General features: G+C 34.7%; 1 long non-coding RNA gene across 4 annotated transcripts in view; it reads right to left on the bottom strand.

Annotated features, from left to right (window-relative positions):
* The window catches only part of LOC143678914 (uncharacterized), a 91,974-nt gene that overhangs the window by 60,143 nt on the left and 5,387 nt on the right, over nt 1-26,444 (bottom strand). For 2 of the 4 annotated variants that reach the window (XR_013173473.1, XR_013173474.1), the window contains exons 2-3: nt 25,628-25,793; nt 19,161-19,271 (exon numbers count right to left, since the gene is read on the bottom strand). This is a non-coding gene — a long non-coding RNA (uncharacterized LOC143678914). Of the gene's footprint in view, nt 1-3,654; nt 3,706-18,565; nt 18,945-19,160; nt 19,272-25,627; nt 25,794-26,444 lie in introns of those variants that run through there. The other 2 variants (XR_013173472.1, XR_013173471.1) reach the window with 2 other exon arrangements.

The raw sequence follows: 26,444 nt of genomic DNA on the forward strand, positions 1-26,444 counted from the left end.
AATTTTTGCAAGAACTATAATAATGGAACAACTGCCAGACTGAACTAAAAGAGACAGAAAAGGGACAGATTAAAGGACAAATGATTTCAAAAGCAGGACTAGGGAAGCCAAGGTCTGGACCGAAGATACTTCTGGTAAGGACAGCAGACCCACACATGCATGTGGAAAGGCTAAATTTGCCCTGTATTTTTCAGATAGCTCGAGATGTTCCACACACCATTGGGTCTTAATCCTTTTAATGGAGTCCTTTATGAAATGATAAGGGACAACAAAAGTTAACAGAGCTTACAGAGGGAAAAAGCCCCTGGAGGGGCTAAGAAATGGAGCCACAGAAGCCATACACTTAAAGCAACAAAACCCAGCAGAGAAGGATCAGCAGACAACAGCCATGTGCTTTTTCATGGGCGCTTGGATGCCATTAGCATGTCTTCAGAGTCCAGGTATCATCCTGTTGATGCCTTAATTGGGATATTTTTACCACCTAAGAACTGTAAATTGTAAGCTGATAAATCCCCACTGTATAAATCAATCCATTTCTGGTTTATTGCATTCCAGCAGCTTTACCATACTAAAACACCAGGAATCCCTAGATTGTCATCTTTGGTTTAAAGTTCAGCCTAGTGAAGTAAGTGCCCTATAAATATTTGTAAGCTCCAGTAGACTGGTAGTGTAAAAATTCCTTGGGGGAAGAGATGGGAATCAGGAATGAATTCTCTGCACTTTCTTCAGAAAAACTAATATTATGTCAGGTTCAAATAAGCAATGGTGGTGAGTATTGCTCGTGCCTACAAGACAGTTTCTATTTTACTTGCAACAGTGATCATTGCCTGCAAATTATTCAAACAGAATATCTCAGTTATTTAACTTAATTAATTAATTAATTAATTTGAGATATGTATCCAGCATTACTGTTTTTTTTTTTTTGCATGGGCAGGCACCAAGAATCAAACCTGGGCCTCCTGCAGGGCAAGTGAGAACCCTGCCTGCTGAGCTACCATGGCCCACTGTTCTAGTTTGTTAGCTGCCAGAATGCAATATACCAGAAATGGAATGGCTTTTCAAAAGGGGAATTTAATAAGTTGCTCATTTACAGTTCTAAGGCTGGGAAAATGTCCCAATTAAAACAAGTCTATAGAAATGTCTAATCAAAGGCATCCAGGGAAAGATACCTTGGTTCAAGAAGGCCGATGAAGTTCAAGGTTTCTCTCTCAAGTGAGAAGGCACATGGCGAACATAGTCAGGGCTCCTCTCTCGGCTGGACAGGCACATGGCGAATACGGTGTCATCTGCTAGCTTGGTCTCCTGGCTTCCTGTTTCATGAAGCTCCCCAGGAGGCATTTTCCTTTTTCATCTCCAAAGGTCATTGGCTGGTGGACTCTCTGCTTCATGGTGCTGCAGCATTCTCTGCTCTCTCTCTCTGAGTCTCTCTGAATCTCCAAAATGTTTTCTCTTTTATAGGACTTCAGAAGCTAATCAAGACCCACTCAAATGGGTGGAGACATGTCATCCCTAATCCAGTTTAACAACCATTCTTAACTAAATCACATCAACCAGGGAGATGATCTCATTACAGTTTCAAATATACAGTACTGAATAGGGATTATTCTACCTTTAAGAAATGAGATTTATATTAAAACATGGCTTTTCTTAGGGGGCATACTTCCTTTCAAACCAGCACACCCACCCTCCAGTATTACTTTTAGTGTATTACAGGTATTCCCACTGCTTCTTTCTTTAAAAGAACAAAATATTTTGAGTACATGTACTAGATGCAAAAGACTTTGCATTTGACACTCTGAGTCAAATACTAACAGTTAACAATGATTGTGCATTTATGGTATCACTCTCAAATTTTACTTTTTTTCTTCACATGGATAGGCTCCAGAAAATGTACCCAGGTCTTCGGCATAGCAGGCGAGAAGTCTGCCACTGAGCCACCATTGCACCACCCTCAAAATACACTTTTATCAGCAGGACATGATATTACCGTCCTGTTACAAATGAGAAACTAGGGCTAAATAGCATTGTGTCTTAAGTGGTAGAGCTGCCAAGACTGTTGAATAGTCAAGGCTGATGTACATGTCTTAGTTCTTTAAACTGGGTACTAAATTGTAAATTTATCTTAGCTTGGGATTATTTCAGAATTGGTCAAGCAACAGTAGAATACAGGTTAGCATGCAACTAGGGGTTGGTTGAAAGTTTTATTGTTGATGTTGAAATTTTGAAATATTATAAACATTATTGAAACATCTGAGGATCACACAAACCTCATAAATGATATCTGGATTGAGCTAGGCGGAGAGTTCCAGTTTCCCAGTATATTTACCAACTTGTACTAATGTTCAATTTACAAAGAAAATACAAGTAAATGGTTTATCACTTATGTGTGAGGCCAGAGTAGTGTAGAAATAACTCAGGCTGGAACACTTACAGATGGCAGGAGGCATTTTAATTGTCACAACTGGTGGGGGGAGGTTGGGTAAGGGGAGATTTCTAATGGCATCTAGTGGATAGAGGCCAGGAATGCTGAACTAATAAACATTGCACAGGATGGAACTGCATAAGATAGTCCACCACAACAAAGGACCATGAAGTTTGAATTGTAAAGAGTGTCAAAGTTTAGCCCTGGGTTACTGTGAAAGAGCAAGAGAATAGGGCTGGGACAGAGGTACAGTGTGCTTGGTAGGTATTTAAAAAATTGCTACCCTTTGATTTCAACTTACATGCATCTTGCTTCCTTTCATCTTATTTCCTATAATTTATTTGGTGAATTACCTGGAATTTTACTTTTCGTGTTGAAGCTGAGATAGAGTACCCATCTTTTCCTTTCTTTCTCTTAATTAGGTGAGCCAATAAAATCTCTGTGATGGTTGGCTTTATATGTCAACTTGACTGGGCTATAGAACCACTTATTTAATCAGACATTAATCTAGATTTCGTTGTGGATGTGATTAACATTTACACTCATATTGGCTTTAAGTAAAAGAGATTATCCTCAATTAAGAGGGTGGGCCTCATGCAGACAGTTGAAAGGCTTTATGGATGAAACCAGGTTTCCCCGAATGGAATTTCTTCCACAAGACTGCAACATTAACCACTGCCTGAGTCTCCAGCCTTCTGACCGACCCTACAGGTTTCGGACTCAAGAATGCAACATCCACTCTTCACCTGCTGTGAGTTGCCAGCTTGCCTTACAGGGTTTGGACTTGCCAGCCCTCACGGTTTGGTGAGCCAGTTCCTTAACATAAATCATATATATATATATATATTTGTTTTTAGAAGTAACATATACATATAATTGTATTTGTTTTAATTATTCTTAGTTTTAATTGTGTTTCATTTGCAACTGGTAGAATTTGGTTTAACACAAAAGGCTATCAGAATTATCATTATATTTAAGAAAAAACAATCAAATAAGCAAACCATAGATAAACAATTTTATAGACAGAAACTCCAAATGAATAGTTATAAAGTACATAAGGTTAAATTGTCTTATACAAATGTTTGATACAAAAATCTGTGTTTCCTAATTACTCATTTAATTTCTTTCATCCATTAATTCATGCAACAAATATTTTTGAGCCCCTGCTACATGTCAATAACTTTATTCTCACAACAACCTAATGAAATAAAATTGCAGAAATGGCTACTCACCAATAAGTATTCATTCTCCTCTTCCATAATTCAGAAGTATTAGAATAGTGTCTGACATACAAATGTAATGAGTGTTAGTCATTTATGTTATTATTATATATTTTAGCTTAAATTTTAAGGTCTTCTAAATGAAAGATGTTCCTAATACTATATTTAAAAAATAAATTTAGTCAACTTTTAAAGCAGCATCATAGTATATTCAAAGATTAAGCTAAATGCTGACAAATGCGATTTTTATGTATGTTTCTAAAATGAAGAACAAAATTTAGCATTTTCTAAAATTTATAATGATTAATAGGAAGATAAATTCCATAGGGCATATTAAACACAAGGACAGAAACACAGAGTTAAAAACACACTGAACTTTTTATTTTAGATTAGTAATATGTGTACATATGTATGTAACACATGTATTCAGGGAAATTTATTGTATTTAGCTCATGTCAATCATGTCAATGAAACATGATTTCAAGGTATACATTGCATTAAAATCTAATTACGTACTATGAAATTCAACAGATTGGGGACATTTGTGTTTTATGATATCAATTTATATGTATTTTTATCATTATTATTATTTTTTTTTGACATGGGCAGACTCTGGGAATTGAACCCGGGTGTCCAGCATGGCAGGTGAACACTCTACCACTGAGCCACTGTTGCCCATCATTAATTTCTGAATATTAAGTATCAGGGGAGTCATGTGATATTTGCTTTGTAAATTAATATAATATTTTCCAGACACTTTTTAAATATTGGTCAGAAATGTGAAAGGAAGATGCTTGATGCTACAGTATCTGCAATTCTTAGAAACTTTGATTTTCATCACTAAATATATTAATAGAAAATTGTATAGCTGTTCAAGCTGATATTGAAACTGTTCAATATCAAATGAACAGGAGTGGATGTTTTATATGTGAGAAACTATATTTTTTTTCTGATCACAAATATGAATTTGCATAAACTACAGTTCAAAGAATTGATATAAATGATTGAATGAAAATTAAACAACTGTTCACATTTGAAACTACGCATAGGATTTATAAGCCAAATTTTGAAATTCTTTTCCATCCTCAGAGACTTACCTACTTGTTATTTACATAAAATAATCTTAAATTGAAGAATTTATTGATCTTATATGATTTTTTCAGAGTAAACTTATATAAGATTGTTTTAAAGCATCCCTGCTAATTATGAGCCTGTCTGTATAACCTGATATTTTTGGAATGTCTGAACTGAAATTGTCACTAGAGAAGTATTTGTATTTTATTTATTTTTAAGAATCTTGCCTGTTTTTTAACAAGTAAATGTATTTTTGATTGACAAAACTCATTACGGCATAGAAAATGGAACAGAATTTTAGCTTAATTCATCATAGTTCTCATCTGAAGAAAAACAACTTTTAAATTGAGTTTTGTGATAATCAATTAGTGTGATTTATTGCTTGGAATTATGCACATACTGCTTTTTTTATGTTAAAAACTCCTTTTCCCTGACTCAAAAAACACTTCTATTGGTTATCAGCATCCAGATTAAATGATCATTCCTTAAGTAACATTCTTCCACCAGTCTGAAAAGAGTTAACCCCTCATTATTCATACTTTCATGGACTTCCTTAAAATCTAGTTTTTAATTTGCTTTAATTATTTGTGCATGCATTTCTTATCTCCACTGGGCCATGAATCCGGGGAGGTAGTAGATATTCTATTTTTTTCATCAGTTTCTTGCCATTAAAACAGTGAGAGACACATACCAAGAATACAGTAAATGTTAATTGTCTTAACGTGCCTATCTAGATTTTTTTAATGCCATTGGGCTAATAACTTGAATCTTTTTTTTCTTTTTCCTGTTCAGTACAAATAAAACTGAATCATGCTTTTGCTTTCCTTCCCTCACCATCCTTTTCTTTTTCTTCTTCACTGAGGATCCAAAGTATAGTGGGTTGTTTAATAAGTGGGGTAAAGTTACAGTGATCATATGAAGCTGCATTGACAGTTTCCAAAGAATATTTTTATCTCTAGTCTTTGCAAAAATCAAGGAACTGATTCCCACAACTGATATTTCACATAGAGAGATTTCCTTTTTCATTCTTTTCAATTTTAAATATCTGCAATCTCAATCTCTATAAATTGTAATAAACACCTAAATCATTTTAGTAACTGTTCTTTTTTTTTTTTCCTCAATGGAAGCTTCTATAGAGAAGAAGATATTCAATATGAATGAAAAATCATAACCAGGATTAAAGCCCTGTGAAGAATAATGTATAAATGTAAAACAGGGGAATATAACTTTCAATAATATAACTTATTTTCTATAAAGTAATTTGGAGTTATATAAAATGGCCCAATAAGAAAGATAACTTGGTTAGAAAATTTTGGAGACCTTGATCCTGATCCCATTTCCTGTCATGGACTTATATGACCTCAGACAAATTCCCTTAGGCCTCATTTTTCTAGAGTAAGATGAATGTTTGGATATTATCAGATTTCTTCCTAACTTCCATATCTTTTTTTTTATTAATGCATTTGGGTATTGTATTAGTTTGTTAAGCTGCTGGTATGCGATATACCAGAAATGTAATGGCTTTTACAAAGGGAATTAAATAAATTCAAGTTTACAGCTCTAGTGCTGAGAAAATTTACAAATTAAGGAACCAAAAAGAATTTATCTTCACTCAAGAAAGGTTGATTATGCCCAGAACACCTCTGTCAATTGGGAAGGCACATAGCTGAGATCTGCTGGCCCCTTGCTCCTGGGATCCATTGCTTGCAGCCTTTGTTTCTTGTAGGGATTCCTCACTTGGTGTCTGTGGGACTTTACACAGCTCCTCTGGACACAATTCTAGGTTCTGGCTTGCTTAGCATCTCATGGGAAGATACGTGGTGACATCTGCTGGGCCCTGCATCTCTAAATGTCTGGGTCTTGTGATGTCTCTGTCAGCTGTGAAGCAACAGTTTTCCAAACATCCACATTTGCTGTAAGCTCTCTCCTAATGTTTCCTCTGTTAAAGGATTCCAGTAAACTAATCAAGATCCACCTGGAATGGGTGGAGTGATATCTCCATCTAATCAAAAGGTCACACCTACAATTGGGCACATCACATCTCTGTGGTGATAATCTAATCAAAGTTTCCGCAATGGCTGCTCCCACAAAATTAGATCAAGATTAAAACATGGCCTTTCTGGGGTGTATAATACTTTCAAACTGGCACAGGTATTAAACATTACTTCACCATCCTGATTTTTAAAAACAATAGGTAATAGCAAATTGCAGAGTCAACCTTCTTTAAATAGCTACCATGTGAATAGCATTGTACTTGATATTCAGTGGTTCTAGGCATATAACTTTACAATCTTACCGTGGCTAAAAGTCATTCTTGTAGTAAAAAGAGGAGAGTAAAACATCTAAATTTAATATGCATTCACTAAAAATCTGTGAACCAGGACAGGTATTCACATTTTACCAGTAAAGAAAATGAGAGTCAAACTTGTTCAAAGACTTACAGTTACTAAGCAGTATTCTAATCACACTTACAAATATGAAAATATTATTTAAATTTCATTGGTTATTATTGTCCTAATCCACCTATTGTATATTAAGAACAATATAAACAATATCAATAGCGAGCCTAAATATAATTATCTAAACTATTTTTCACAATGTATTTTTTTTGGTATGTGGAGTATTATAATTTGTGTTAAAGTCTGGAAATTCAAATTTCTCTCCTTTTCTTAAATAAAAATTTAGAGTTTTGACATTGCCAACAACAAGTGTTTTTTTCCTTTTCTATTATTAAAGAAATACTTGCATACTATAAGAAACAAATTATTTTTCCCTGAATGTTGGTGTTCAAATTTAAAATTAAAATTTTGCAATGAATATCACTAAAACCTGTAGGAAGCACCTCACTGATTTTCTGACTCTGAGTTACTGTGGATAGAATATTTCAGAGAATTCTCATCTGTGTTTGCATATGTGGCCATGGACCTGCCAATCACAAAACAGTGCTAGCATGGAAACAAATGAACTGTAAATATACTATCCAGACATTCTGGTATCCAGCTGAATAAACTCAATCACGTCTGAGTAGGCAGACTGAGTCAATATATCACAACCGATGGATGCACAAAGGTGATCATTAGAAATGATTTAAGAACAAAAGGTACAATATAATTGGAATTATTTTCTAGTAAGTTTTGGAGCATAAGCAAAGATGCACATAATGAAAAGTTAGCTCTTGAATAGGCACTGCAAAAATCACAGAGTTCACAGAGCAGTTGTAGAATGGACATTAACAACATAAACAATATTTCACCTTTTAAAAATAATAGCTTTTCTGAGACACATTATAATTAATGGAACATTATCACACTATTGCAATAGAAAAATAACCTGGTCAATTTCTGTTAAGAAATCAACAAATTTGAATTATGAACACTCATGCAATTGTGTTTCATAAGATATTGTTGAGCAACTAAAGTTTCCTGGTCCATGAACACAGATTTAGTGGTAATTAAATTTTTTTTTCTCTTATCCAAGCTGCCAGCCCTATTGCTCATCCCCATCCTGCCACCTGCTTCCTTCCTCATTCTGCCTACCTTGAGAATACTTTTGCAGCTACAGGACTACAGAGAAAAACAACTCAGAATTCAGGGAAAAAAAGAAAAAAAGATTATATATAAAAAAAAAGACAACTTCAGACCCTAACTAGTCTAAATATTAAACTTGCGCACAACCTCCCCTTCTCCTTTCCCTCTCACCCTTACTAATTATTTACGTGAGAGACAACTAAGTATGTAGCTCCTCGTATCCTTCTTCTACTCTCCCAGCCCTTCCAGACTTCAGGTGGCTTATTTACTCTAAAGGAAAACATTCTGAACCAAGTGGTCCTATTAAAACCTCAGTCAATCACTCATTCACCCCTGTAATCAATCCCCACTTACTAAAAAAGTGGGTTACTTCTCCTCCAACTTACTGCCAGCCTTTACAAAGCTTTCTGTTCTTTCTCGGGCTTGCATTCTACTCTCTCTCCTCTGCTATAGCAGCCCCTTGAATAAAATCATGCTTGCCTGTTTAGCATTATCTAATACAAATTAACAGAAGACTCGCCTTAGACACAAAGATAGAAATAAGTTGAAAATGAAATGATGTAAAAAGATATTCCACGCATAAGCAAAAAAGATCTGGGGCAGCTAAAATAATTTCAAACAAATTAGACTTTAAGTCAAAAGCTGTTGTAAGAAACAAACCAAATGGGTGGAGAAATGTTGTCACCTAATCCAACTTAACAACCACTCTTGCTTAAATCACATCTGCAGGGAGATGATCTGATTAGAGTTTCAAATATACAGTATTGAATAGGGATTATTCTGCCTTTATGAAATGGGAGTTAGATTAAAACATAGCTTTTCTAAGGGACATACATCCTTTCAAACCAGCACAGCATGCAAGGATGATTCAACACAAGAAAATTAATTAATGTAATTCACCACATTAACAAAATGAAGGGGGGGGGAATGGTCATCTCAGTTGATGCAGTGAGGGCATTTGACATAAATCCAGAGTCCTTTCTTGATAAAAGTAATTAGAACACTAGGAATAGAAGGGAATTTCCTCAACATTTTAAAAGGCATATATGAAAAAAAAACAAAAACAACACATACACAGCTAGTATCATGCTCAATGGTAAAAGACTGAAAGCTTTTTTTCTCAGATATGTAACAAAATAATGATGACCACTGTGAAAACTGTCATTCAAAATTGCATTGGAAGTTCTAACTAGAAAAGTTAGGTCAGAAAAATAAATAAAAGAAATCCAAATTGGAAAGGAAGACATAAATGTTTTACATTTACTAGAGTTAATAAATGAATTCAGCAAGGGTACAGGGTACCAGATCAACATGCAAAAATCAGCAGTGTTTCTATACATTAAGAATGAGCAATCTGAAGAGGAAATCAATAAAAATTCCATTTATAGTAGCAACCATAAGAATCAAATATCTAGGGACACATTTAAGTGAGGAGGTAAGACTTGTACACAGAAAACTACAAAATATTGGTGAAAGAAATAAAAGAAAAGCAAAAAACATGGAAGGACAGTCTGTGCTCATGAATTGCAAGACTAAATATCATTGGATGTCAATTCTACCCAAAATGAGTTACAGATACAACACAATCCCAATCAAAATTCCAATGTCCAAATTTGCCAAAATGGAAAAGCCAAATATAAGAAAATTATTTGGAAGGGTAAGGGGCCTGGAAGATATATTAAAAAAAAAATTTAAAAGAAGAACAAAGTTGCGTGGACCATGGTGGCTCAGCAGGCAGAGTTCTTGCCTGCCATGCCAGACAGTGGGGTTCGATTCCTGGTGCCTGCCATTGCCAAAAAAAAAAAAAAAAAAAAGACGAAGAACAAAGTTGGAGAACTCACACTTCTTCACTTTAAAGCTTGTTACAAAGATATTGGGTCAAAACAGCATGGTACTGGCACATGAATAGATATATAGAAAAATGGAATCAAATTGAGAGTTCCAGAACAAACCCTCACATCCATGGTCAATTGATTTTTTAAAGGCTGCAAGTCCACTCAATTTAGGAATATTAAATTTTGCCAGAAGAACTAGGAATCCATATGCAAAAGAATGAAGGAGGGCCATCAGTTCACACCAAATACAAAAATTAACTCAAAATGGATCAAAGACCTAAATATAAGAACTGGGGCTATAAAACTCTTAGAAGAAAATGTGGGGAAGCATTGTCAGGATCTTGTGTAATCATCGGTTTCTTAGACTTTGCATCCAAAGCACAAGCAACAAAAGAAAAAAATAGATAAATGGAAACTTTTCAAAATTAAAAACTCGTGTGCATCAAAGGACTTTATCACTAAAGTCAAAAGACAGCCTACTAAATGGGAGAAAATATTTTAAAACCATATATATATAAAAGTTTAATATCTAGACTATATAAAGGAATCCTACAACTTAATAAAAATCAAACAACACAAATAAAAAATGGGCAAAATACTTGAATGAATATTTCTCCAAAGAAAATATACAAATGGCTGAAAAACACCTGAGATACAGGCATCATCGCTAGCTATTAGAGAAATGCAAATCACAAACCACAATGATATAACATTTCACACCCACTAGAATGGCTGCAATCTGAAAAAGAGAAAATCACAAGTGATGGAGAGGATATGAAAAAATAGGGAACACACATTCATTGCCAGTGGCAATGTAAAATGGTACAACCATTTTTGTAGAGAGTTAAACAGTTCCTCAGGAAGATAAATAAATAATTACCATATGACCTGGCAATCCCTCTACTAGAGCTATATGCTAAATAATTGAAAGTAAGATCTACCACAGATATTTTCACACTGATATTCATGTTGGCATTATTCACAATTGTCAAAAGATGGAAATAAACCTAGTGTCCATCACTGATGAGTGGATAAATACATGTGTAATGTTCCATGCAATGGAATAATTCAGGTATAAAAAGAAGTGAAGTGCTAATACATGTGACAATATGGATGAACCTCAAGGACATTATGCTGAATGAAATAATCCAGACACAAAAGGATACATGTTGCATGAACTCATTGGTATTAAATAATTAGAATAAGCAAACTCAGAGAATAAGAATCCAGAATATGCATTACCAGAGACTGTGTTGAGAGTAGAAAATGGGGAGTTAATACTTAATTTGTACAGAATTTCTATTTAAGTTGACTGTAAAGGTTTGGAAATGGACAGTTGTGATTTTAGCAGATAATTATAACAGCACTGAATTATGTATGTAAATGCAGTTAAAAGGGGGAAACTATAGGTCATAATATGTTATTAGAATAAGAATTAAAAGATAATTTACAGTACTGTGCAACAGTGGAGAAAATGTAAACAATATATGAATCCTATGTTGACTTTTACTTATGTACCACAAGTAAAATTTTAAATATTATGTCTTTTTTATTCTTATCACCTTTACTGTGCTGAAAAGGTTGATGTCATACAGCATCAACTCTTCAGTTTATTTTATCTCCAACTGAAAATACTTTTTGTACATCTTTATTCATTCGATAATGTAGCCGTATATTAAAAATGTTTCTATTCTCATTGGGAAGATCATTTCCTCCGTTTATACTTAGCTGCACTCTTCATTTTATCACCTTTGGAAGAAAGGAAATTCTTTGTAAAAAGTGGCAGGGAACTTGTAAAAAATATATTCTGATGTTGGATTGACAGTGAAACTTGTAGGTGATGAACTTGAATATTTAGCTGAGGAGGTTTCCAACTAGGTGAGGAAAGGGCAGCTTGGTTTCTCCTTGTTGCTTACAGTGAAATGAGAGAAGAAAGGGATAATCTTGGAAATGAACTCTTAAGCTCAATGAAGCCAGAAATTGATTGTGTAGAAAATTCTGACGCTATTCAGATAGCGTCCTCTGAGACTGCTGCCAGAAGTGGCTTATGAGGGAAATCTCTGAGCTTTGAAAAAACGAATCCTTGCAGAATATGGCTTCATCTGAGTGTTTGAACATAAGTCTAGTTAATGATTTCAGTGGAAATTAGAGTTGTAAATTCAGTTATGTAGGATGGATCTGTGGAAAGTTCTTTTGTCTGATGGTTTGGACTCTGGTGAAGTGCATACAAAGCTGAGAGGGATTTTGTGAATTTTGTATGAGCAGAACTACTGTCAGCCTAAACTGAAAAAGACAGAGAGGGGACAAATCAAAGGAAGAATGACTTCAAGGGCAAAAACTTGGAAGTTGAGGTCTGGACCAAAGGGATCTTCTCAGACCAAGAGACTGGGCCCCTATATATGTGGAAAGAGCAGTTCCACCCGTACATTTGGAGAGGGCAGGCCATCTTCCTGGCACTGGGAGAAGGTGAGCCTTGTGTCTCATTGTTCAGGGAGAGTGCTGCTATCTCAATGCTCAGAGACATTGTACCCCAGTATTCATGTAGTGCCTAGTTGCCATCTTAATGCTCAGAGAGGGCGGGAATTTTTATTCTGGCCATCATAGATTGAGTGTACACCATGCTGATGTTTGGAGAGAGTCGAGCCTTCATACTAATGTTTGGGGAGAACACGGCCACTGTGCAAGTGTTTGAATGGAGTGTGGCTGCTACTCTGCCAGTCCTAGAGGACAAAGCATCATCAATAGATGATTCTCCAACCTTGACATCTAAAGGAGTTCATCTTGCTGGGCTTTGGAATGATTCAGGAACTGTGACTCCTGTTTTCCTTCCATTTTTTTTTTTCTTCTGGAATGGGATTGTTTACCTTATGCCTGTCCCTCCATTGCATATTGGAAGCAGAGAATTTGTTTTCTAGGATTCACAGATCCACATACAGAGGGGATTTGTGCTCTAAGACAAACCACACCCATAACTGATTTTGGGGAGACTTTGTATTTAGCATTGTTACTTAAATGGCTTAAGGCTTTAAGAAAAACATATTCTTAAACTTAATTCATTTGTGTAGATGTGAACTCTTGAATAGAGGACATCTTGATGAGGTGACTTCAGCTAAGGTATGGCCCAACAAACTCAAAATTAGTCTTATTCTATTACTGAAGTCCTTATAGGGAAGAAGAAGAGAGAGAGAGAGAGAGAGAGAGAGAGAGGAGAGAGAGAAGGTAACATGAACAGCCAGAAGCTGGAGGTTAACATAACCTAGAAGAAAAAAGTGAAAGGCAGAGGAAGCCACCATGTGCATTGACATTTGACAGAAAAACCAAGGACCAGGAATCACCAGTCCCAGAATAGCATCTTCTGGGAGAAATCACCATCTTGTTGACACCTTTATTTTGGACTTCTCCTAGCCTCAAATCTGTGAGTCAATAAATTCACATGGTTTAAGACAACCCATTGCATGGTTATTATTTGCTTTAGCAGCCAAGAAATCGAAACACACATACATACATATTATGTGTTTGGTCATATACATTCTCCAATGTGGTTAAGGTAATCAGGGTATTCCATGTGTATTGAAACTTAATATTCCCATAACCTTTAAGCTTCTGCATGATAATTAATGTACATTATTCTCAAATCTGCAAATAATTCACTTTAAAAAATTTAATTGTGATGATCAGTTTCCATCATGCATATGTCCAAGGGAACATTTTTTTCAAAAATTTACATTAATTTTCATTTCTTTTGGGACACCACAGAACTTTATTCATTGGGCTCTTCTAGTAGTTGTGCTGGTTTGAATCTGTGGTGTGTCCCAGAAAAGCCATGTCCTATAATCCCCATTCAATATTGCTGGGTGGTAGCTATTTGATTGTTCTCATGGAGTTGTGACCCACCCAATTGTAGGTGGTAACTTTTGATTAGATGGTTTCCATGGAGGCGTCTGTCTCCACCATTCAGTGTGCGGTTGCTTACTGGAGTCCTTTAAGGGGGAAATATTTTGGTAAGATAGATGCCAACCCACGCAGCCAGCGACTTTTGGAGATAAAGAAGGAAAATGACCCTGGGGGAGCTTCATGAAACCAGAAGCCTGGAGAGAAAGCTAGCTGATGTCACCATGTTTGCCATGTGCCTTTCCAGTTGAGAGGAACACTGAACATCATCGACCTTCTTGAACCAAGTTATCTTTCCCTGAGTGCCTTAGATTGGACATTTCAATAGCTGTGCTTTAATTAGGACATTTTTGCAGCAATAGAACTGTAGAATTGCAATTTATTAAATTCCCGTTTTAAAAGCCATTCCTTTTCTGATGTATTGCATTCCTGAAGCTTTCAAACTAGAACAGTAATTATACAATAAGTTTGGCTATACATATATTTGCTGACTATACTATTGAAACATCAAGAGCAGTGGATATTTTCTTTTCAGTATTTGAATCCAAATGCCATGTCATAGTGCCTATTTCATAGTCATTTCAGAAATTTCTGACCTGATAAACCAAGAGAAAAATCTATATTACAGCATGTGCTAACATAGGAATACTCTAAATTTATGGAGTTATATTACATGCCTCAAACAATATAACTATAATTGTTTAACTTTGATGTTTTCTTTTATTTAGCTATAAGTTTTATTAATAATTTCATTTGAATTACTTGATGTGTGATCAAAATACTAAACAACCTATTTATTGGAAATAAAGAACACGTCATTAAAAATTATATGCACAAGCATTTTAAAAGTGTCTATACCAATAAGGTAAATTATATTGTCAGAACACATTGACATTGTTAATATTAATGATCATGTATATAAAAAGCTTTGCAATATAACTACAAATATTACTAAACATTGATAATTGCTAAGACTTTCAAGAATACATGTGGGGGAGTGCATTGTTTCTTTGAAGCAGTATAGTGTTATTTTAAAATGGACTTAGATTAGTTGTAAATGTATACTGATACATCTAGGGCAAGCACTAAAATTTTAAAAATTAAAAATGAAGTCCAATTGACATGATAAAAAAAGAGAAAATGGAATCATAAAATGCTCAATTTAATTCAGAGAAGGCCAACTTAATATGGGTGAAAAAATAATGAAAAAAATGTAAAGCATAGGAAACATAATACAACTATACCAATTTAAATATGGATGGCCAGGATATACCAGTTATAAGAAATAACCCAAGTGGGTGAAAAAACAATATCCAAATATATGTTCAGTATAAGAAAGCTACTTTAGATGTAAAAACTCACATAGGTTAAAGAAAAGTGATGAAGAAAGATATATAACGTTAATTCTAATGGAAAGAAAGGTGGAATAGCTATACTAATTTCAGACAAAGCAGATTTCAAAACAAATATAATGAGAGGTATAAAATAATAGTTAATTCATGAAGTATATATAACAATCCTAAATATCTACATACCTAGAAACAAAGTATCAAAAAATATGAAGCAAAGCTGACAAAACTGACTGGGGAAATGCACAAATCCACTGTTAGAGTTGAAGACTTAAATGCCTCTAGCACAGAAACTGATATATCAAGGAGAAATAAATATATCAAGTGTGCATTTGAATGTAAAAGCTCTCTCAATCAAGATGATCTACTTGACATTTATAGAATCCTCCTTTCAACAATAGCAGAATATATACTTTTCTCAAGCTCACATGAAACATTTACCAAGATAGACCATTTTCAGAGCCAGGAAAACATTTTAATTTAAAAGAACAGAAATCATTCAAGGAATGTTTTCAGAGCACAGTGTAATTAAATTATAAATAACAAAATCAGCTGGAAAATCTTCAAACATTTGGACTTTAAGCAAGATATTTATGAATAACACACAGGCCAAAAAAGAAGTCTCAAGAAAAATTTAAAAACTCATTTAGACAAAATGCAAATTAATTTGTGACATCAAACTATTGAAATATGGTAAAAGCAGTGCATAGAGGGAAATTTATAGCATAGAAAACATATACAAGAAAAGAGGAAAGATTTAAAATTCAACATTAGGAAACCAATGAAAGAAAAGCAGTTTAAGCCTAAGTATGCAAAAGAAAAGCAATAAAAAAAAGAGCAGAAATCAATGAAATCAGAAACAGGAAAACAGAGAAAATAGGTTTACCAAAATATGTTTTCCATGGAAAGATGAACAATATTGATAAGACTCTTCCCTGAAAAATCAAGAAGGAAAAAGAGAAGACACAAATTACCAATGTCTGAAATTAAATAAGTATCATCACTACTTATTTTCATTTAAATATTTTTAAGAAAACTGAAGAAGAACATTAACAAAAAAATACAGCTCATACACACTTAAATGTGAGAAACTGCATAATTTCCTTTTAACAATGGAAAAATGTCAGAGGTGTCGTCTCTCAACCCTCTTATCAAACAGAATAATGAAATCCTTAGTGCAAAAAGACAAGAAAAGGGAAGTAAAATGTATACACATTAGAAATATAAATGTCATTTTTGCAGGTGACATGCTATGCCGCAGATAAAATCAACAAAAGAGAAAACCCTTAGATCTAATTAGTGAGTATACCCAGCTCTCAAATTATGATACTGTTTTTGTTTCTTAGGCTGCTAAAATCAAACACCATGGAACAGGTCAGATTGCACAGTGGGAATTTACTCACTGAAGGTTTTGAGGTTAGAAAAAATTCCGTATCAAGACATCATTAAGCAATGCATTCATCCTGAAAACTGGCTATTGGTAATCCTTGACTCCTCTCCCACACAGCAAGGCATATGGCAGTATCTGCTGGTCTCTCCCTTCTATTCCAGTTTCCATTGCTTACAGCTCCTTGCTTTCCTGATGTTTGGTTTGCTAATGCTGCCAGAATGCAATATAGCAGAAATGGACTGGCTTTTACAAAGGGGATTTATTTACAGTTCTAAGTCCCTGAAAATGTCCAAAACAATACTCTTCTCACAGAAAGGGCATCTGGGACACTTCTGTCAGCTAGAAAGGCATGTAGTGATGTTTACTGTCATTCCCTGGCTTCTGGTTTCAACAGGTCTCTCAGCTGCTATTTCCAGCGGCTTTCACTCTAAACATCTATGGTTTTTCACTTAACTTCCCCTTTTATCACTCTACTCTTTGTGTAGACTTTTTAAAGGACTCCAGTAAAACTAATTAAGATCCATCTTGAAAAGGCAGGGTCACATCTCCATGGAAATAATCTAATCAAATGGTCCAACCCACAATTGGATGTGCCACATCTCCATAGAAACAACTTAGTTGATAGATCCTACCCAAACAACATGTCTGCCCCCCACAAGATTGTATTAGGATGAAAAGAACATCACTTTTCTGAGGTACATAACAGTTTCAAACCAGCACAACTGGCTTTTCCTGCCTCTGTCCGAATTGTATTCTCTTATAAAAGCCTACACTGATAGGGTTAAGACCCATCCTGAATGAGGTGGGTGATGCCTTAACTGAAGGAGCCTCATCAAAAGGTCCTACTTACAATGGGTTCACACCCGTAGGCATGGATCAACTTTAGGAACAAGTTTTTCTGGAGAACATAAAGCTTCAAACTGCCAAAACAGCCATTTTCTAAGTCCACTGATTTCTAATATACAGTATGAACAACTAGAATTTGAAATATGAAAAAACAAAACCACAGACTTCTATGGTTTCTGGTCTAACATGTAAAGAGCTTGAAACTTGTCACTCAAATCTTTACAAATAAGAAAAAGACTGAAAAATAAAAAGTCAACAACCCCGTTAGATTCATCAGAGAATTGTAGTCATGGGGCTAACTAGTCTTCACCCTTCAAAACTGAAGAAACAGGCACATAGAATCAGAGCTTGCTGGGGCAGAAACTGCAGCTGAAGATAGTAATAGCTTGGAACTGTTAAAGGGTATTTCACTGTTGGATTCCAAGTGTGGGCTTGCTTAAGAAATAAAAATTCCTGAGGTCCAGCTTTAGAGGAATGTCCACATTTTTGTGTACTTTAACTCCAGGGACTCCGTCAGGTTCCAAATGTGGAGATCAGGGAAAAATAGCTTTGTGTTGGGGCAGGGGGAGAGGAATAGAATAGTAATAATTTTGAAATATGTCTAGAGAGTCGGGGTCTCTTTAACAAATGCTTGCTGTCAGGGGACATTTTTTACCAGGGCCTAACTAACATGGATTATACCAGAGCCAAGACATGAAGAAGGGAAAATAAACAACTCTAGTCCCTCTCCAATATTGACTTGGGGTGTGGTAGCTAATTTTACGTGTCAACTTGGCTATGCTATATGGTCTGGTGCCCTGTGGTTTGGTCAAATACAAACTTAGAAACTGCCATGTAAGTAGTTTGTAGATGCAACATCTGCTGTCAGTAACTTTAATTTAAGGGGTTTATCCGTGATAATTGAGTGGGTCTCATCCAATCAGTTGAAGGCCTTAAGAGGAAAAGCTGAGGTTTATTGAAGAAGAAGAAATTTTCCATCAAGACTGCAGCATAGAAATCCTGCCCAACTTTCTAGCTTGCTTGCCTGTATAACAGATTTCAGACTCATAACTACGACATCAGGTTCTGAGTTTTCAGAACAGGACTCAGGAAATCAAGACTGCAATGTCAACAATTGCATGTTTTCACCCTTTCCACCGGCCCACCACAATCACATATGGCATTTTCTTAATTGTCTCTTTAAAAATATATAAAAGTATCAATATATTTATATAAATAAATATATATTATATACATATTCATGTGCATATTGATTCTGCTTCTGTGAAGAATCTTGTCTGATATATGGAGAAAAGGAAATATCCAAGTCCAAACTCTCGTAGGTTTCCATGTGGAGAAATAAAATACCAAACGCTCAGCACTCTTTCTTCCTTCAGATTTCCTCTCTCACCTAAGTGAGGAAAACCTAGCTGAGAAGAATTTATGAAACCCAGGAGCACAGGTTCACTAAAAGACTGAGACCTAATCATAAGATTATAGAAGACATACCCTCCCTCCATATTTTGCCAATGTATCAGTAAAGCTTCTACATAATTATAGGGGATTGCTGTTAAAAAGAATTCCACATCTCAGACTGGGTGATAAAACACATGTGTAAAACACATACCTGGTAGTTGGAGACTTCAATACACCATTTTCAATGGTGGATAGAATGTCTAGGCAGAAACCATCAAAAAGACAGAGGACTTGAACCACAAATGGTATAACCCAATTGAACCTAAAAAACATATACAGAATACTTTAGCCAAAGATGACAAAACACATTCTTCTCAAGTGTACATGGAATATTCTCCAGGATAGACCATATATTAGGTCACGAAACAATTCTCAATAAATTAAAACACATTGAAATCATGCAAAGTATCTTATTTAACTTTTGTTCAATGGAAATAAGCCCATAATTAATCACAGAAAAAAACTCAGAAAATTTACTTATGTGGAAACCAAAAACATCATAAACAACTGATAGGATGGAGAAAAAAATCACTAGGGAAAATATTAGATGGATCCCAATTGAGGTACATTCTACAAAATACCTGAACAGTACCCCTCAAAACTCTCAAGATCATCAAAAACAGGGAAAGTCTGCGAAAATGTCATAGACAAAAGAATCCTTAGGAGAGTCATCAAATAAATGTAATTTAATGTAGATGGAGCCCTAGAACAGAAAAAGGACATTATCATTAACTAAATAATAGCATAATAATTAAAGAACTATGAAGAAAATAAAGGCTTTAATAATAATACGCCTACACTGGTTCAATAAGTGTAACAAATGAGCCATCCTAATGTAAAATAATAATAATAGGGGAAGCTTGGTGTGGGGTATATGGGAATCTCCATACCATCTTCACTATTTTTCTTTAAAATCTAAGAAATCTAAGGCTATTATAAATAAAAAAGTTATTTTTAAAAGGAACACAAAACAAAATTGTATCATTAAAATGTTTGCGATGATTACTTGTTGAAAACATGCCACACATATAATGGCTTAAGTGAAATATACTATTGAAATTAACACGCAGAGAAAAGGGCTCTCAAGAGCTTTGAGAGGCCAACTTGTTCCTTGTGTAATGACAATTTTAAAAAGATGTTCTTCAGGGAGACAGAAGGAAAAAATGCTGACATCTGTAGTACAGAAGAGAGAGGAGGCTGGAGGAGTCTCATTGTATCCTTCCATCCCAGTTTTCATCATATCTTAATGTTTGACTGGGTTTTCCATGAGTTCCCATGAGACAATTCATGTTTCATTATAATTATAATAAATTCCTTCTTACTTTTTAAAAGCATCTTTGAGTAGGCTAATACTACAGTTTCCAATCCCTAACTATACAATAGCAAAGATTACAATGTTTTACTTAACTTCTGTGTCTATTCTCATTCAATATGAGTGTCCTTGCCTCTCTTTCCTCAATAGATAGTAAAGCAGCCCAGTAGATCTTATTTTCTTATATCACTCCCATCCATTAATCTCTTCTCAATTGTACACTATTCTTAATATCTTCAATGAGTATTACTAAAAATATCATTACACTAAACATTTTTGAATAACTTATTCAAAATAGCATTAATAATAATTCAGTTTAAAATATGAATGTTCTTTTCTAAAATAAAAAAAAAAATTCTTTAAAAAAACTAAGAGGCCTGGGAACTTACACTAGGAGAAAGACCATGAATATGACATAGTACTTGGCTTCAGAAAATACAAAGTCTAATAAAAATGGTTAAATATTTAAACATAATCATAACAAAATTTAACATTTATCACAAGAATGAGAGCTATAACTTTCAAAAAAATGGAGTTAAAAAATTCAGAAGCACTCAAGGTTTCTTTAGCAAAATGGAGTCATATAATGCTGGTCATTAAAAGCGTATAAGGAAGTGGTAGGTTTAAATAAAATTGTTGAAAAGGAGATGAGGCAAGCTCATTATGGTGGTTTGGAGCTGTAATTATCCCAGAAAATAATGTTTTTACACTTAATCTATTCCTGTGTGTGTGAATCCATTGTAAGTAGGACCTTATGATGAGGTTACTTCAGTCAAGGTGTGGCCCACCTCAGTCAGAATGGGACTTAATCCCATTACTGGAGTTCATTACCAGCAGAATGAAATTCAGATAGAAATAAATGGAAAAGTCTCAGGGAGAAAATGGAACCCGGAAGAAAAGGAAGAGGCTTTAATAAATAAAAAGAGAACATATATTTTATAAAAATAAAATGCCGTATCAATTTGAGAAAATGTGTTCACTTTTGAATTATTTTAAGGCCATAGAATTAACAGTATTGCTATTTATTTATTGCTTCTTTTTTAATATTTAGATATGATATACTTTCACACCTTACAAGTCTCTTTTATAATTGTTCTTCAATTAATTATTTCATTTTTTGTCTTTCTACACTACATGGAATAGCAGCCTATGCTTATGTTGTTACTACTTTTATATTCAAATACAGTAAAAATGTTTGCTATTTTGTTTATAATTTATACACGTACATATTTTCAGAATATATAATCTTCTCTATTCATTATTTTACAGAACAAATTTAGATTTATAATGAATGTAATGTGAAACTACGTAGGAATGGGAAAGGAGCATAGTTTTTTTTTTGGTTTTTTTTTTTTTTGTCATAGGCAGGCACCAGGAATCGAACTTAGGTCTCTGAGAATTCTGCCACTGAGTCAAGTCACCATGGCACCACCCGAGAGCATAGGTTTTTGAAGAGAGAAACGTGTATTAAAAACCAACCTCAGGAATACTTTCTTGAAAATAATTGTGTGCATGGGAATTTGTTATGTTGGTAGTGGTCATTAAAATTACAAGATTTTTTTTGTTCAAATGAAAAAAGGAATTAGGGTATAACCTATAGTGTATTTTAGGCATTCCACTTAATATCATCCTTTCCTATGTAAAGGAAAACCACAAATATAAAATTCAAAACTCTTAGTTTTACATCAGCTTCACCAGGAACTTGTTGAAGCAACTACCTGAAAAGCTATTTGCAGCTGCTTACGAAATAAGCATATACCACCAAGGACATTAATCAAGATATTTTTAACTGGCAGTTGTACTAATTTTGGTATTTCATATTTAAAAAAGTGAATTTGGTTTATTTCATGCTAAATGCGTACTCGAATACTTGCCCGCATAATTCAAATAGTTAGCTCTACAGTGGGGACTATACGCAGTAAGTATCCAGCAAATTCAGCTAAAAAAGAATCTATTTATAAGTTATGATAAAGAAACACTCTAGAAGATATCTACAAAACAAAATGCAGATATCTGGTATTTAGAAATGAAAAATGAAAATAATCTATATCATAGCTTGTTAACATATGGTTACATAGAGAAGAAATTCCAAAAGGGACTTTTAGGACAAACAAAAACAAAAATAAAAACTGAAAAGATTTCTTTGGGCTTCTTTGGTCGTATCAGTTGAGAAATCCCATATACTTCAGTTAAAGCAACTCTTCCTCAAAATACTAGAACACAAAGGTATTTCTTTCTTTCCAAAGACTGTGACTCTGAGGATGGTTGCCAGTGATCCTTGGCTCCTCTGTTACATAGCAAAGTACATGGTGGTAACTCCTGGTCTTTCCCTTTTCTTTCTGTTCCATCAGTGTCCAACTTCTAGCTTCCTCTGATTTTCTTTCTGTCTGAATTTTGTTTTGCTTACAAAGCACTCCATTACTAGGATTAAGACCCATCCTGATTGAAGTCGGCCACATCCTCTGAAGAGGTAGTCACATCCAAAGTCTCTTTTACAATAAGTTCATATTGCATTAGAACTAAGAAATGTTTTTCTGGGATACATTCGGCTTCAAATCACTACACTCAACCCTCTGGATCCCCAAAAGATGTGGTCATTCTGTATAAAAAATACATAGATTCTGTCACAATAACACAGAATCTTTAAGTCATTTCAGGTACAATGCCTAATACAAAGTTTCCTCAAAATTGGTATAGACATGGTCTGTCTCTTGGCATAATTCCCCTCTGTCTGTGTATTGTGAAACCGAGAGAGCCAGTTATCTGCTTCCAATACCCAATGGAAGGACAGACACAGGATAAACATTACCATTTTTATACGGGAGAAATTGGAAGGAAAACAGGAGTCATGGGCTGCAAACAATTCTGAAATCCAGCTGGGCACACTGTGTTAGATTTCAACATCTGAAGGTCATCTATGGAATGATGTTTTATCCTCTTCATCCTGATGAAGTGACAGTCCCAGTCCTTCCAATTACTTGCTTTGTGACCATGTTCTCCTTGAATACTGGAGGGAAGGCTCCACCCTCTCCAGGCACCTATATGTAACCAGGTTCTTCATGCTCTCTGAGCACAGGATGAGCAGCACTGTTCATGAACAATGGGGTGGAAGAGCCACCTTCTCCAAGTTCTGGGACATACCTACTGATTCCACACACATGGGTGGGCCCACTCTCTTGGCCTGAGAAGATGTCTTCAGTCGTGTCCTCTGCTTCCATGGTACTGCCCTTGAAATATTTTTCTTTCAGTTTGTCCCTTCTCTGTCTCTTTTATTTCAGGCTAGCAGTGGTTCCTTTCATACAAATTATGCAAAACCTTGCTAGTTCTGCCTATAGTTCATAGGGGTCCAAACCATCAGACAAAATAACTTTCCACAGATATTTCTTGGATAACTGCATTTCTATTCCGGACTTCTATGAAAATTGCTGACAGGGTCTGTGTTCATTAAACCCTCACATGGAGCACCATTCTCTGAGGACTCATTTCCAAGAAACATAAAATTTTCCAAACCATTAATTTCTGGTTTCTTTATGCCAAGGAGTTCAGTTCTTAGCTTGTCCTTTTTATTTTGTGTTTTACCATAAGTTAAAAGGAGAAATCAAACAGGACTTTCCACACCTAGCTTGGAAATCTCAGCTAAATATACAAGTTCATGACTCAAGTTCTCTCTTCCATTTGACATCAGAACTTTATTTAACCAAGACCTTTACCACCTAAAAAGAAGAATTGTCTTTCCTCCTCTTTCCACAACATATTCATTATTCTATCTGAGTCTTCATCGGGAGTGCCTTTAGAATCCATATTTCTACCAACAAAGCAACCTAAGCCTTTTCTACCTAGCACCTCACAATTTTCCTCCTCCACTTACCCACTTCTAAAGCCATTTGTGATTTTTTTTTTTCATTTGTAATAACAATACCCCATTCCCGGTAATGAAATCTGTTCTACTTCCTAGGCTGCTCAAGTAAATGCCATGAAATTGGTCAGGTTAAACAATGGAATTTCCTTGCTTATGGTTTTAAAGTTAAATTAAAGTTCAAAGCATCATCAAAGTTAGGCTTTCCTTCGAAAGACCATGGCATTCTGGGGGATGGCTGCCAGTGATCCTTGGCTCTTCTGTTATATGGCAAGGCATATGGCAGCATCTCTGGGTCACTCCCTTCTCTTCCATCATTGCCCAGCCTATGGCTTTTTATGACTTGCTCCCTGACTGTCTGAATTTCACTTTGCTTATAAAAGACTCCAGTAATAGGATTAAGACCAACTCCTGGAGGTGGGACATACCTCCTTTACTGGAATAACTCATCAGAACGTTTTACTTAAAATGTGCTCATGGCTACAGGAATGGATTAGATGTAAGAACAACTTTTCTTGGGTACATAAAGCTTCAAACCATTAGATACATACTATCACCATGATATATATATGTTGATCTTGACAACTTGGCTAAAGTAGCATTTGTTAGGTTTCTCCAATGTAAAATTTCTGTTTTATCTCCTCTTTTCTATACTGTTCTTTTTGAAGGAAGTCACCATATACAGCTCACATTTAAAGAATAGGGAGTTATATGATCCAATTTTTAAGAGGCTATTCCATCAATATATCAGTGTATTTTTTCTATTGTATATATTTTAATTTATATGATCATCATGCATTGTCATGGTTTTGAATGCAACTTACATTTTCTCCTCTGCTTTTAAAATTATCAAAATAATTGAATGTATGAATTAGGGATGTATTGGGATCTAAATTATAGAATACTGAAAGAATGGTTTAAAACCTGAATGCATTTATTTTTTAATTAAAATAGAATAAGAGGTAGATGACTGGTTAAATCAACAGCTCTGTGGCTTAACACAGTGAAAAAATAAAAAAAATACAATAACAAAAACAAGAAAAAACAAGAAATTGATACTTGTGCTAGCTGCTAACAGCTGGCATTTGGCAGTGAACAGTTAATAAACACATCCAGTCTTTGGGTAATATCAGCCAAGACAGAGACAAGGACATTCTACTAATAAAAATAAATAAATAAATAAACCTCTTCTTCTTCTTTGTAACATGGGCGACTATTGCTTTTTCACCCTGGCCCCTTTCTATTCTTCTACTTCCTAATAAGTAAAATTACCTGACAATCAAATTGGCCCTCTACCTGAAGTACCCAATCAGAAACAAACCCACACTTCCATAAAACCTAAAACCACCCTGCATAAATCCAAATTACATCCTAAGCTTCTCATACTGACACACCTTCCCTTCCCTCATGATGTACCATTTCCCTCTTCCATTAAGGTAATAATCCTTACTTTATTTGACTCCAGATGTGCTACTGGTGGATTTAGCTGATGGCTTTAACAAAGTTTCAGATCTCAGTCTGTCCTACTTTTGCATCCCCAGGCTGTTGGCTTTTCAGTCTTACTCATGTTATGAAGAATGCTGCTGCTTTAGTTTTCCAACATCATTCACTCACTCCTACATGCCAAGCAAAAAGAAGAGATGGAAGCAAAAATTCTTTTGGAAATTATCTTCTTATGTAATAAATACCATCTTTCCCTAAATACCCATGAACTTTTTATTATGCATCACTAAGCACTAAACAATCACCTTTAGTTATGAAGCAAACTAGAAAAAGATGCAATTGCTGAAGGGACATAGATATGTTCTGATCAGACAAATAAGAGATTTATATTTCAAGGAAGGTCATATCAACATTTTCTTTTATGTGCAAGAAAGAAGTGAGAGAATAATTGAAGGATGTGTAATTGATATTTTCTTTTATATTAAGATGATAATTAAAATATATGACAATGACTTTCTTCACCAACAGATTTTTGACATTAATGAATTAGAAATAATGCTTATATAATTATTATATCCCTATGTGTACAAGACAGAATGATTAGAATACAAACTTTCTTTAGATGACATATTTTGTATGCATTTGTCAGAAGTTTTAACATAATTTATAAGTGTACATTATTAAAAACAAAAAAGAATGTATGTTTATTAAGAAAATAAGGGAAGAGAGGATTTCCAAGGACAAGGACTAATAAACGTGAGACATAGAACTCAGATGGTGATATCAGAGAACTAAAAACAGCTTATCATTTTAAAGTATGAGGT

The sequence above is a fragment of the Tamandua tetradactyla genome, chromosome 4 (genome assembly GCF_023851605.1).
Source record: "Tamandua tetradactyla isolate mTamTet1 chromosome 4, mTamTet1.pri, whole genome shotgun sequence".
NCBI classification, from domain to species: domain Eukaryota; kingdom Metazoa; phylum Chordata; class Mammalia; order Pilosa; family Myrmecophagidae; genus Tamandua; species Tamandua tetradactyla.